We start from the raw sequence: 10,647 nt of genomic DNA on the forward strand, positions 1-10,647 counted from the left end.
CACAATATCCTGTAATATAAAGTCATACAACATTTAAGTTGGGCAAGAATTTCAGGAATCTACCATCTTGGTCTAAATGATTAAGCGATTTTTATAATCTAAATTTCTTACTTTTTTTATTTTTATAATCTAAATTTCTTACTAAATTTCTTAAATTTCCTGGGATGAAGATTAGTGAGGTTCAATAAAAAGAACAAAGATATTAAATCAGATAGATCTCAGTTTGAACATCAGCCCTGATATTTACCACATATGTTCTTGAAGAAGTTTCCAAATATTTCATTTCAGGATTTTTATTTCTTCATTAATAAAACAAATTTTGTGTCTCAGAGATGATTTAAAAAAAACAAACAAACAAACAAACCCAAAACCCTGAAGACATTGTCTAGAATCTAGAGATTTTCCAATAAATGCTAAGCTTCTTTCTTTTCCCAATATGGTGTTTCCAGTTAGATAGTCTTGCCTTTCCAAATGGGGACTTTAGCAACAATTAGATATAGGTAGAAGACAAGATGAACAGAAGTTGGACTACAGTAAAGGCATGACTCATTTTTTTCCCCAAATGTGTGCTAAGAAAATAAGGAGGGAGCTTTCCAATGTTACAGAAACTCAGAAGATGTAGTGAATTTTATAAACGAACAACAACGACAAAGTTAGTTAGAAAGATGAGAGGATGGAAAGGAGCCAGTTTGAGTAGAGTAAATTACTAGTTCATAATCTCATTTTCCTACCTAATGACATTCTAAAATCTGCAATTCTTATATAAAAAGCATTTTGATTGGTAACATAATTTTTTTGGAAGAAAGGTGTTTTGTACATAACAAAAATAGTTATTTATAAGCAGTTAAAGAGAAAAATAGCATCTCAAGATTTCATATATTTTAATATACATTTCCCCGGTTTTAAAGTTATACTACATTGTATTCTGAGAAATACGAGAACACAGCATTTATTATACTGGTAGAATAGATCATTCTGTAATTTCTTTTATTACATTTGAGGCCATTCCTCTGTATATTTTGAAGTATCCACAAAATAATGGTTTCTGAAATATTCTTTTAACACCAGTAACACAGCATGCCATAAAGTTCAATCCTGAACGTTGCCTGAAATGGATGTGTGGCTGAGAGTGCCTGTGCTCTATTCAAGAGTAAATGGAAACGTGGTCCTGGAACTGCACTTATCTGAAGGCTTTATACAATGAACGTTAATGTTAAAATAAAGGACAAATATAAGGTTCATTGTTGAACAGAGATTGAAAAGATTACTCTAGAAATTGACATTGAACAGTAAAAAATGTATCCAAAAATCCCTGATCTTAATTTTACTATTTTAAAATCATATTACGCCAAGATATCACATCTATATATAGATAGCCTCAGATAATCGATTATTCTGCATCGACCCGTTGCCAATTTCTTTCAAACAAAAAAGAAGAGAAAAACATTTTTGGCATCTGAGGATTCCAGGACTGAAAGCAGTTTTTTAGAAAAATCTCTTCCAGAAAAGTTTTATTTTTTCTATTTTTTTCAAAATGTCACTAGACAAACTATTAAATATTTAGGCTGCCCACATAGTACTAGTCATCTCAAAGAGAACTAAATAAATTTAATCAATTTGGGCAATTGTTAGGATGTTTTGTCTATGCAGTGAATCCAAATTTCTGTTCATTTGAACATATGAATGTTATTAAAATATCTGGAGGATCAACTGAATATTTACATTTTACAGCAATATATTTCGCTATTTGGCATAGACTTACATTGTCACATTTATCTAGCCCTTGATTAATTAATTAATTACTTTGTTATTATTTCATACTTCTTTGGCTTAAAGTTTGAACATTTTTCCTAATTTATAACTCATTTTTTTTAGGCGAGGCAATTCTTAGTTGACCTCACAGATTGCAAGGAACTTGTCAGCTTACAAGCCCTTATTATTATTGTTTTCTATTTATTTTTTTTACGTCTACAGCACCTGGTCTTCCTAGGTAGTCTCCCATCCAAGTACTAACCAGGCCCGACCCTGCTTAGCTTCCTAAATCAGACGGGATCCGACACATTCAGGGTGGCATGGCCATAGACTATAACTCATTGAGATAAATTGTTGATTTAAGTAGGGTTATTTTAACTAGTTTGCTGATATATTCAGTTGGTAGAGTCACATCAGATTTGCTTTAGTATATAAACTAGTAAAAAAAAAAAAACTAATTGATGTAATCAAGAAGTATTTAGATTAAATGCTATTGGTATAACACACTAGAGCATGATGCTACATAACACTACTATAGAGTAATTAACTCCCCTTCGTATAACTCCTGTCTTAGGTGGAATGCATGTTTCGCCCTTATATAATTTAATACTCTGAGGATTATTTTTATAATTTTGCACAGATCATGGAAATTTTGATAGTCTAAAGTACCAAAAAATCTCCTTCCAATAGCCATGGGCTCTGTTATGAGTTATGTATCAGTTAGGTCTTACTGTAATATGTTTCAATATTTTACTGAATAATTACTTTGAAAATAAATAAGACAACAGAGGGAATATGTCAGTCCCATGGTATGTTTAGATTGAGAGTTAATACTGAGGTATATCCCCAAACAGATGGAAAGCGCTAGCTTAAATTTTCAGGTTTTTCATTCTTTTTGGAGGGATATCAGGAGTGACTGGCTTCTGGCCCTCACCACAGACCTACTGAACATATTGGGCAGACAAGACAATCATTAATCAAGAGCATCACATGCCTCAGTGTTAGGGATGGAGAATTTCCATTTACACTTGGAGAGACCCTTGGCCATATGTTCTTTGGAAAAAGTTATCTCCTCTTGACTTACTCCTCACATCAAGGTAGAAACATTATCTCAAAATGGTAGATTATTCCATACTAGTTAGTAGATTCTAATTATAAAGTAACTAGTTCTCCTGTTTTATCTAGAATTGAGCATTTTCTTGGACTGCAGATATTTCAGTGCTAAGCCTGGAAAATCCCCAGGCTAGTAAGAACACATCGGTCATTCTAAGCCTAGAATATGTACGCTTCCTGAAGTTTTTCAGTTAGTAGATATATTTTCCTGTTATTTTTCCTTATTATATTAAGATCTATGTCCTTGCTCTATAAATATTTTTAATTCATTTTTTAATTAGTAAAATTTTACACCGACCAATAACTTACCTAGAGGTTTCCATTTAAAAAAAGTTTTTCCTTGAAAAAAAAAAAAATTCCTTTGTTGTTGGGAAATAAGCCTGGTTTTGATGCCATGGTTTAAGTCCCTGACAGTTAAGCTCTTTTATCCTTTTAAGGATAAAAGATCTCCCAATATTTTCTCTGGAAAAATAAAAGATCCCCTTTCTTTCTACATGAGCAACTTTGCAATCCTTCATCCTAGACAACTTGAACAAATTAGGAGAGGAAATCAGAAGGCTTGGTAGGAACTGCAACCTGAGTGAACACACCTAAATTATGAATACCTTGACTTTATTGCATCTTGTCTAGAATGAATGGGAGTACCTTTGCTCTGTCATCTTTTGGTGCTTACCAAGTTGGCGATGTTATTTCATTTACATCTCCTGCAGTGGACAGCATTGCTAATACAAAATAAAAGGGTTGTGGATGAAAGTCACTGACACACGTCTGTAATTTTCAGGCCTAATTAACTTATCCTCAATTTCTTATTGGTTACATTGTTTAAAAAAATCTCTATTTCAAACTAATCTCTCCAACCTCTCACATATAACTAAACTTAAATATTAGGAGCAAAATCAAAAATAGATTCTCCTCAAGATTATATTTAAAAAAAAATAAATTTAACACCTGTTCCTATATAAGACACATTAAAAATGGAGTTCTTACCCAAGCTAAATTAACTCAAATTTTATTTTCATTTCCATACATTTAGGATATGTGGGTGTAGTAATTTAATTCTATTTTCGATTTATACATCACTGGCAAATTCACTACCAATTGGCTTGTTGACAGGGCCATTCCATCATGGATGAAATGAGTGCTAAGAATCAAGTCTTTTCTGTTTTCATTTTTCTTAAACTCTTGTTTTATTTTATTTTGTTTCAAATTTGGATGAGGTAGAATAAGATCGAAAGTCTATTTTGACTCTTTTGATTCTTTTAAGATAGTTAGAACTCTGAAAGTGACCAGGTTTTATTTTTTTATTATACTTCATCTATGGACCCTGTCTTTCTTGAATATAACATATTTCTAAAATATGAAAATATTTTATAATTACCACTGTCATTAGACATTATTATCAATATTATCAAAGAACATTTCCCATGACAGGGTGGAGGAGATGGTGTCACTGTGGAAAAAGTGGTGAATATAAAGGAATAAAATGAAGAACCGAAACCCATTAAGTATTTACTCTTTTTTATGAAGGTACGGATATGCATAAAACAAGAAATTAACATGAAAATTAATATATGATAGCTGCCAAATGAGTGAGAGTGTGTGACAGCGTAGTTCAAGATGTTGAACATTCATTGAAAAATATGATGCTTGGAGAAGAGCTTGAGATGAATAATGGTGAGTTAGCCTGGCCTCTTGGACTTTTCTCTAGATGCACTCCGAGAGATGCCAGAACAGAAAAAATAAAGTTGAATATAGTGACAAAGGTAGAAAAAGTATGAGGTGGAATTTTAGAAAATTCAGAGACTGTTTCCATAATCTAGACTTTGCAATATAATACCAACATTGACAGAGGATAAGGAAATTATTTTTTGGTGTGTGTGATCAGAGGGAAGTAAAAGCAAAAAATGATTACTGTCTGGCTCAGCATTTAAGATTTATGTTTTGATAAGATATTGATATTTATGGGGGAAATGTGAAAATTGTGTACATTTCAATCATTTACGTGTAAGATAAATTAAGAATCCATTGTTAAGCTAACCAAAGATAATTCGATCTATCCAATTAAAATGAAAAAAGCTTGATAATTATAAAACTAAATAACAGAAATAAGTCAAATATGTCAACAAATACAGCAATATAAATTAAATTAAAATTTTAAAACAGTATTATTCGGGTATAATTTACATAGCATAAGATGTACCTACTTTAGGTTTGAAGTTCATGGATTATAGTAAATTTGTGCAAAATTCAATTTTAGAATGATTCACCACTAAAAGTCCCCTATTTGCTGTTAGTTGTCAAACCCACCTTCTGCATTGAGAAACCAATGATTTGCTTTCATCATTACATTTTTTTCTTTTTCTAACAATTTAAATAAATTATATAGCTTGAATTTCAATGGCAAGCAAGGAGTATTTATTTGTCATGCCTCTGTGAGTTGACTCTACCTCATGAGTATGTATTCTAAGATTAGAGGAGCAGCAACTTCTGTGATTCTAGAAGCACAAGAAAGTAAGCACCACCACGTAAAACACTTTGGCCTTTGTGTTTTCCTAAAAAAGCTAGAAGTTTAATAAATGTTAAATATTAATCTAACTTCTCAGTGGTATAGTAATTTGAATGTGTCAAATTTTATTTTGTAGCGATTCATAAATTTCATGTTATATATAAGAAATGAGAATTACATGCATGTCTTGTAATATGGCCTTCTTACAGCTATAGCCATGGGACACCATAATGTCTCAATTAAATTAAAATGTTAAAAAAAATTTTGGCATTACATACGTTATGTTTTGTAATAGATATGTGTTATTTGATTCAGATAGAAGTTGATTAACTTTAAAAAGTTGAGCGCAAACTAGTTTCCAAAATCATAAAGATATAGTAGAGAAAATTAATTCAATTAATTCTTGATAAAGGATTAAATTAATGAACTTTTGTGTGTGTGTGAGCTTCCACAGATTTTCATAGATTTTACGACATATTTCAAATTGTCTGTCAGAAACACCTATAGTGATGTATGGGAGTGTGTCTCATACCTCATTCAAACCTATAGTTAAAAAAATCCTTTTAGAAAAAGCCAATTTGCTAAAAATGTTGTAACTTCTTTGTTCACTTTTAATTTATTTGATGTTAAAGTCAAACTCTTAGCCTTTTATCTCTTCATTTGCTTCTTATCTTTTCATGTTGGGTTGTTAGAAAGTGTTTATTTCTAAGTATTTGTATATAGAGGACATTGCAACTCAGCATATTTGTTGCAAACATTTTCTCAGAATATCATTTGTCTTTCATTTCATAATTATTAGTTACAGAATATTTTAATTATATTTCAAAAGTATTGATTTTTATTCTCAGTGATTTGTTTCTATTGCTTTTCTGCTTAGAGAAAGATGTGGGCATATTTCTTAATCAAATCTTTAGTTCACTGGTGAGGAAATACAAGGAGTAAATTTGTTTAAATGTTTTTCCACTTTCATTTTTACCCTTATGGTTCTAATACAAGGGTATAACTTGTTCAATACCCATCAATTTTTGAAAGATTATCTAGGTAGGCAAGAAATAAAAAAGTATTTACTAAATACAAATGATACTGTACATATTTTGTGGCATCAATACTAAATTATTTGGTTTATGTGGGAATATATGCACTATGGAGTATTTTATTAATCTATTTTCAAAAAAGGAAAGAAAAGCTGAAGCTTTACATCATAAAATACTACTAACCTGACACTTTTAAACAAATAGACCAGTTTAGTCCTTTTTTTCCCCCTCTCTCTCCTTCAGAAGTGGCAATCAAAATATCTTTACCCTTCTTTCACGCCAAGCAGATTTAACAACATGCTCAAAAGCAGATGGAAGCAAATACTTGGAGTGAAATCAAGATTAAAATTTTTCCTTAACTGAGAAATTCAAGTTAGTCATCAAAAATATAAATGCATGCAGACAGTCTGCTTCCCATATTATGTATGTTAAAACTAGGGCCACTTATCTTCTCCCTGTAGCTTTAGTTTTACTTCACAGTTTGATCCCAGTCTTGTTTTAGGGAGGAGAAGACAACACAAACAATGAAATTGACAATAATGAGAATAATATGAATGCAAATAATAATATTATAAGTCATTTATAATTGTTTAACTATGCACAAGGTACTTTATTAGACACTTAACATAAATTTTCTGATGTGAATCCTCAATAATATATAAGTTGGTATTATAATGCTTTACAAATGAAGAATCAGAGGTAAAAATTTGCCAAAAGTCACACAGTAGCATTTATTTTTAGTTATATTTAGTTAATATATAACATTATATTTGTTTCAGTTGTATAATTCAATATTTGTATATATTGCAAAATGATCATCACAGTAAGTCTAGTTAACACATGTTACATATTTTTTTCTTGTGATGAGAACTTTTAACATCTACTCTTGTAACAACTTTCAAATATGAAAGACATCATTATTAACTCTAGTCTCCATGCTGTATGTTAAATCCTCAGAATTTATTTATTTTATAACTGGAAGTTTGTACCTTTTGACTCTCATCACCTATTTTGCCACCTCCTACCCTCACCTCTATAAACTTGTTTTTTTTTAAATATTCCACGTGTAATAGAGATTATATGGTATTCGTCTTTTTCTGTCTGATTATTTTACTTAGCATTATGACTTCAAGGCCTATTCATATTGCCAAAATGACAAAATTTCATTTTTTATGCCCAAATAATATTCTATTGTGTGTGGGTATGTGTGTATACCACATTTTCTTTATCCACTCATCCATCAATGGACACTTAGTTTCTGTGTCCACGGGGCATTGAAAATAATCCTGCAATGAATATGGATGCATATATCTATTCGAGTTAGTGTTTTCTTTTTCTTCCGATATGGTCCCAGAAGCAGAATTCCTACCTTGTACGGTAGTCTGGTTTTTAATTTCATGAGGAACTGGTTTCTATATTAAATGCACCAATTTATATTCCTACGACAGTGCCCATATGTTTCCCTTTCTCTATAGCTCCATCATCATTTGTTAGCACTTGTCTTTTTGAAAATAACCATTCTAACAGGTATGGGTTTTGATTTGCATTTCCCAAATAATTAGTGATGCTGAGCAAATTTTCATGTAACTGTTGTCTGTCTATCTGTATATCTTCTTTGGAAAAATGTCTATTCAGATCTTCTGATTTGTTAATCAAATTGTTTTTTGTGTTTTTGTTTATTGCTGTTGAGTTATATGAATTCTTCATATATTTTGAATATTGTTATTAAATATATGATTTGTAAATATTGTCTTGTATTCAATAGGTTGCATTTTCATTTTGTTGACAGTTCCCTTGCAGTGTAGAAGTTTTGGGTTCGATGTGTTCATACTGGCTTATTTTTGCTTTTATTGCCTTCGCTTTTTGTGTTTGATTCTAAGAGCTTATTGCCTATTTTTCTTCTAAGAGTTTTATGGTTTCAGGTCTTACATTCAAGTCTTTAATCCATTTTGAGTTAATTTTGGTGAGTGGTATAAGACAGTGATTCATTTTCATTCTTTTGCATGTGGCTGTCTAGTTTTCTCAATGACTTTTCTTAAAGAGTCTGTCCTTTTCCCCATTGTATACTATTGGCTCCTTCATCATAAATTAATTGACCATGTATTTGTGGGTTTATTTTTGGATACTCTGTTCTGTTGCATTGATTTACCTGTGTTTTTATGATAATACCATACTTTTATGATTATCATGCACAGCAGAATTTTAAACTCAAATGTTTTGACTCTCCAGGCCAATACTTGAAACCAGCGGAAGACATTAACCATCCTTACTGTCATTGTTGTTGGCACCCTGTTCCCTCAGTAATAAGGTTAATGTTATATACCTGACTCCATGAATCCCTAAATTGTACCAGAGTTAGTCTATAATGAAATATTTCTCCCTATATTTCTGTCCTCACCAACGTCTAGATTTCCCAGGCCTCATCTAGATTTCTTTGTGACAGAGTTCTCAGTATTCACCATCAGGCATCCTTATTACAAATACTCTATTTGCAAAATTAGCCTCCATTGATAAACAGTAATCTGGATGGTAACCTGTGCCCTTCCCCCACCCTTACCCTTGTCCACTCCAGCTCCACCTGGAATGCTAAAACTGTACAAAATTTTAAGCAATACTTAGAGAATCGTTTTTCAAATTCTCCTTTAAGAAAGCTCAAGCTTGTCTCTATACACACTCCTTTTTTCTTTTATTTTCTTTTAACTTTATATTTATGAGATCTACAGAAAGGAAGAATTGTGCTCTTAATTATTAGGGATAGAAATTCAGCATTTAAAGTACTAGATTATGTAAAGCTTTAGCTGATCCATGTATAAATATATATGTAATTTAGTTCAATATAATAGCGATTAGTCAGGATCCTGGTTTTAAAAATAAATACATACAAATCTTTAATTTTTTTTTTTTACCAATTTCCTCCTCTTCAGATAATCTAATACTATTCCTCGATTCTTTAGCATACATATTAAATAATTTAAAACATTTTAAAAGATTAACTTTGGTAGTCGTTGACTTGTTTTTCTTTATTATTTTCCTCTTCCTTTCTCTCTCCCTCTCTCTCTCTCTCTCTCTCTCTCTCTCTCTCTCTCTCTCTTTCTCTTCTTTCTTTCTTTCTTTCTTTCTTTCTTTCTTTCTCATTCTAAGGAGATTAGATATTTTATTCTCTAATAAGTTGGTATAAATAATGGATAGCTTATTGAAACCCCATTGAATACAGAGGATCAATTTTTAAAAATATTCACATGCGAATGAACATGTATTCTAGGTTTTTCTAAATATAAGGGAAAACTCCAACTATTTTTAGAGATAATCATTTATATAAAGAATAAGAAATAAAGTGAATGACAATTTTTCGCTTATAAAAATGTTGTAACTTCCATTACTTTTTTTTTAATGAAGCATAAAAAAATGACTAACTGAGACAATTTGCCAGCTCCCTTATCTAGCTGTTTGGAACTGAAAGAATTACTTATAATTTAGCTCTATATTTTTATATTGATAAATATCTGTTGGAAACTCAGGTAAATTCATTTAAAAAAAGTTTACGGAATCTCAAATTAATTCTTAACTGTTGTCAAATTTTTATAGAACTCTTGTCATGAAATATAAACTAATTTTAGTTACATGTAATGTAGGTGAAATAAACTTGTGTCTCTCTTTTTTAAATTGTTGAAAATATGTAGTTGTTATAATTGATCCTGCCTAATTCAATCGTCCATTGAGTGCAGACCTTGTAATCTAATTTAGATTATAAGCACAGTCAGTATTTAGGGATATTATAGACCTCATTACATTTTTCACACATTTCATTCCTCTCATTTCTTCTCTAGAGACACCTAGTCAATGCTCCAAAAAAAAAAAAAAAAAAATTGACATTGGGTATCAGATCCACTTAGTTTTTCTTACATGCTACACAGCTGCAGTGAGTTATCTGCAAATAAGTTTCTATCCTGCCTATTTTATTTCATGGTTTACCTCATTTTCATCATACCCCATTCCTTCCAATATCTTGAATGGAGTCTTGGGGATACGGTCACTTACAAATCCATTCGAGACTGGTTTCCCCTACTCTTATTAAATGCTGAAGATAATTACTCGAGAACATTACTTTTCACCTCTTCCTCTTACTGAAATACGAAAAATAAATTGAGATAAGATTTTTTATTATTGAAATGGCTTCATTTATTGTGGTTATCCAGTTGACATTCATATTTATTTTGTTTAATATCTAATATCTAATGTATA

General features: G+C 30.9%; 1 pseudogene; it reads right to left on the reverse strand.

Moving 5' to 3' along the window:
• Positions 1-1,965: 1,965 nt before the first annotated feature.
• On the reverse strand, positions 1,966-2,084 carry LOC120618628 (uncharacterized; annotated as a pseudogene).
• Positions 2,085-10,647: the final 8,563 nt, after the last annotated feature.

Source organism: Pteropus medius, unplaced genomic scaffold (genome assembly GCF_902729225.1).
Source record: "Pteropus medius unplaced genomic scaffold, Ma_sr-lr_union100, whole genome shotgun sequence".
In the NCBI taxonomy this organism is placed as follows: domain Eukaryota; kingdom Metazoa; phylum Chordata; class Mammalia; order Chiroptera; family Pteropodidae; genus Pteropus; species Pteropus medius.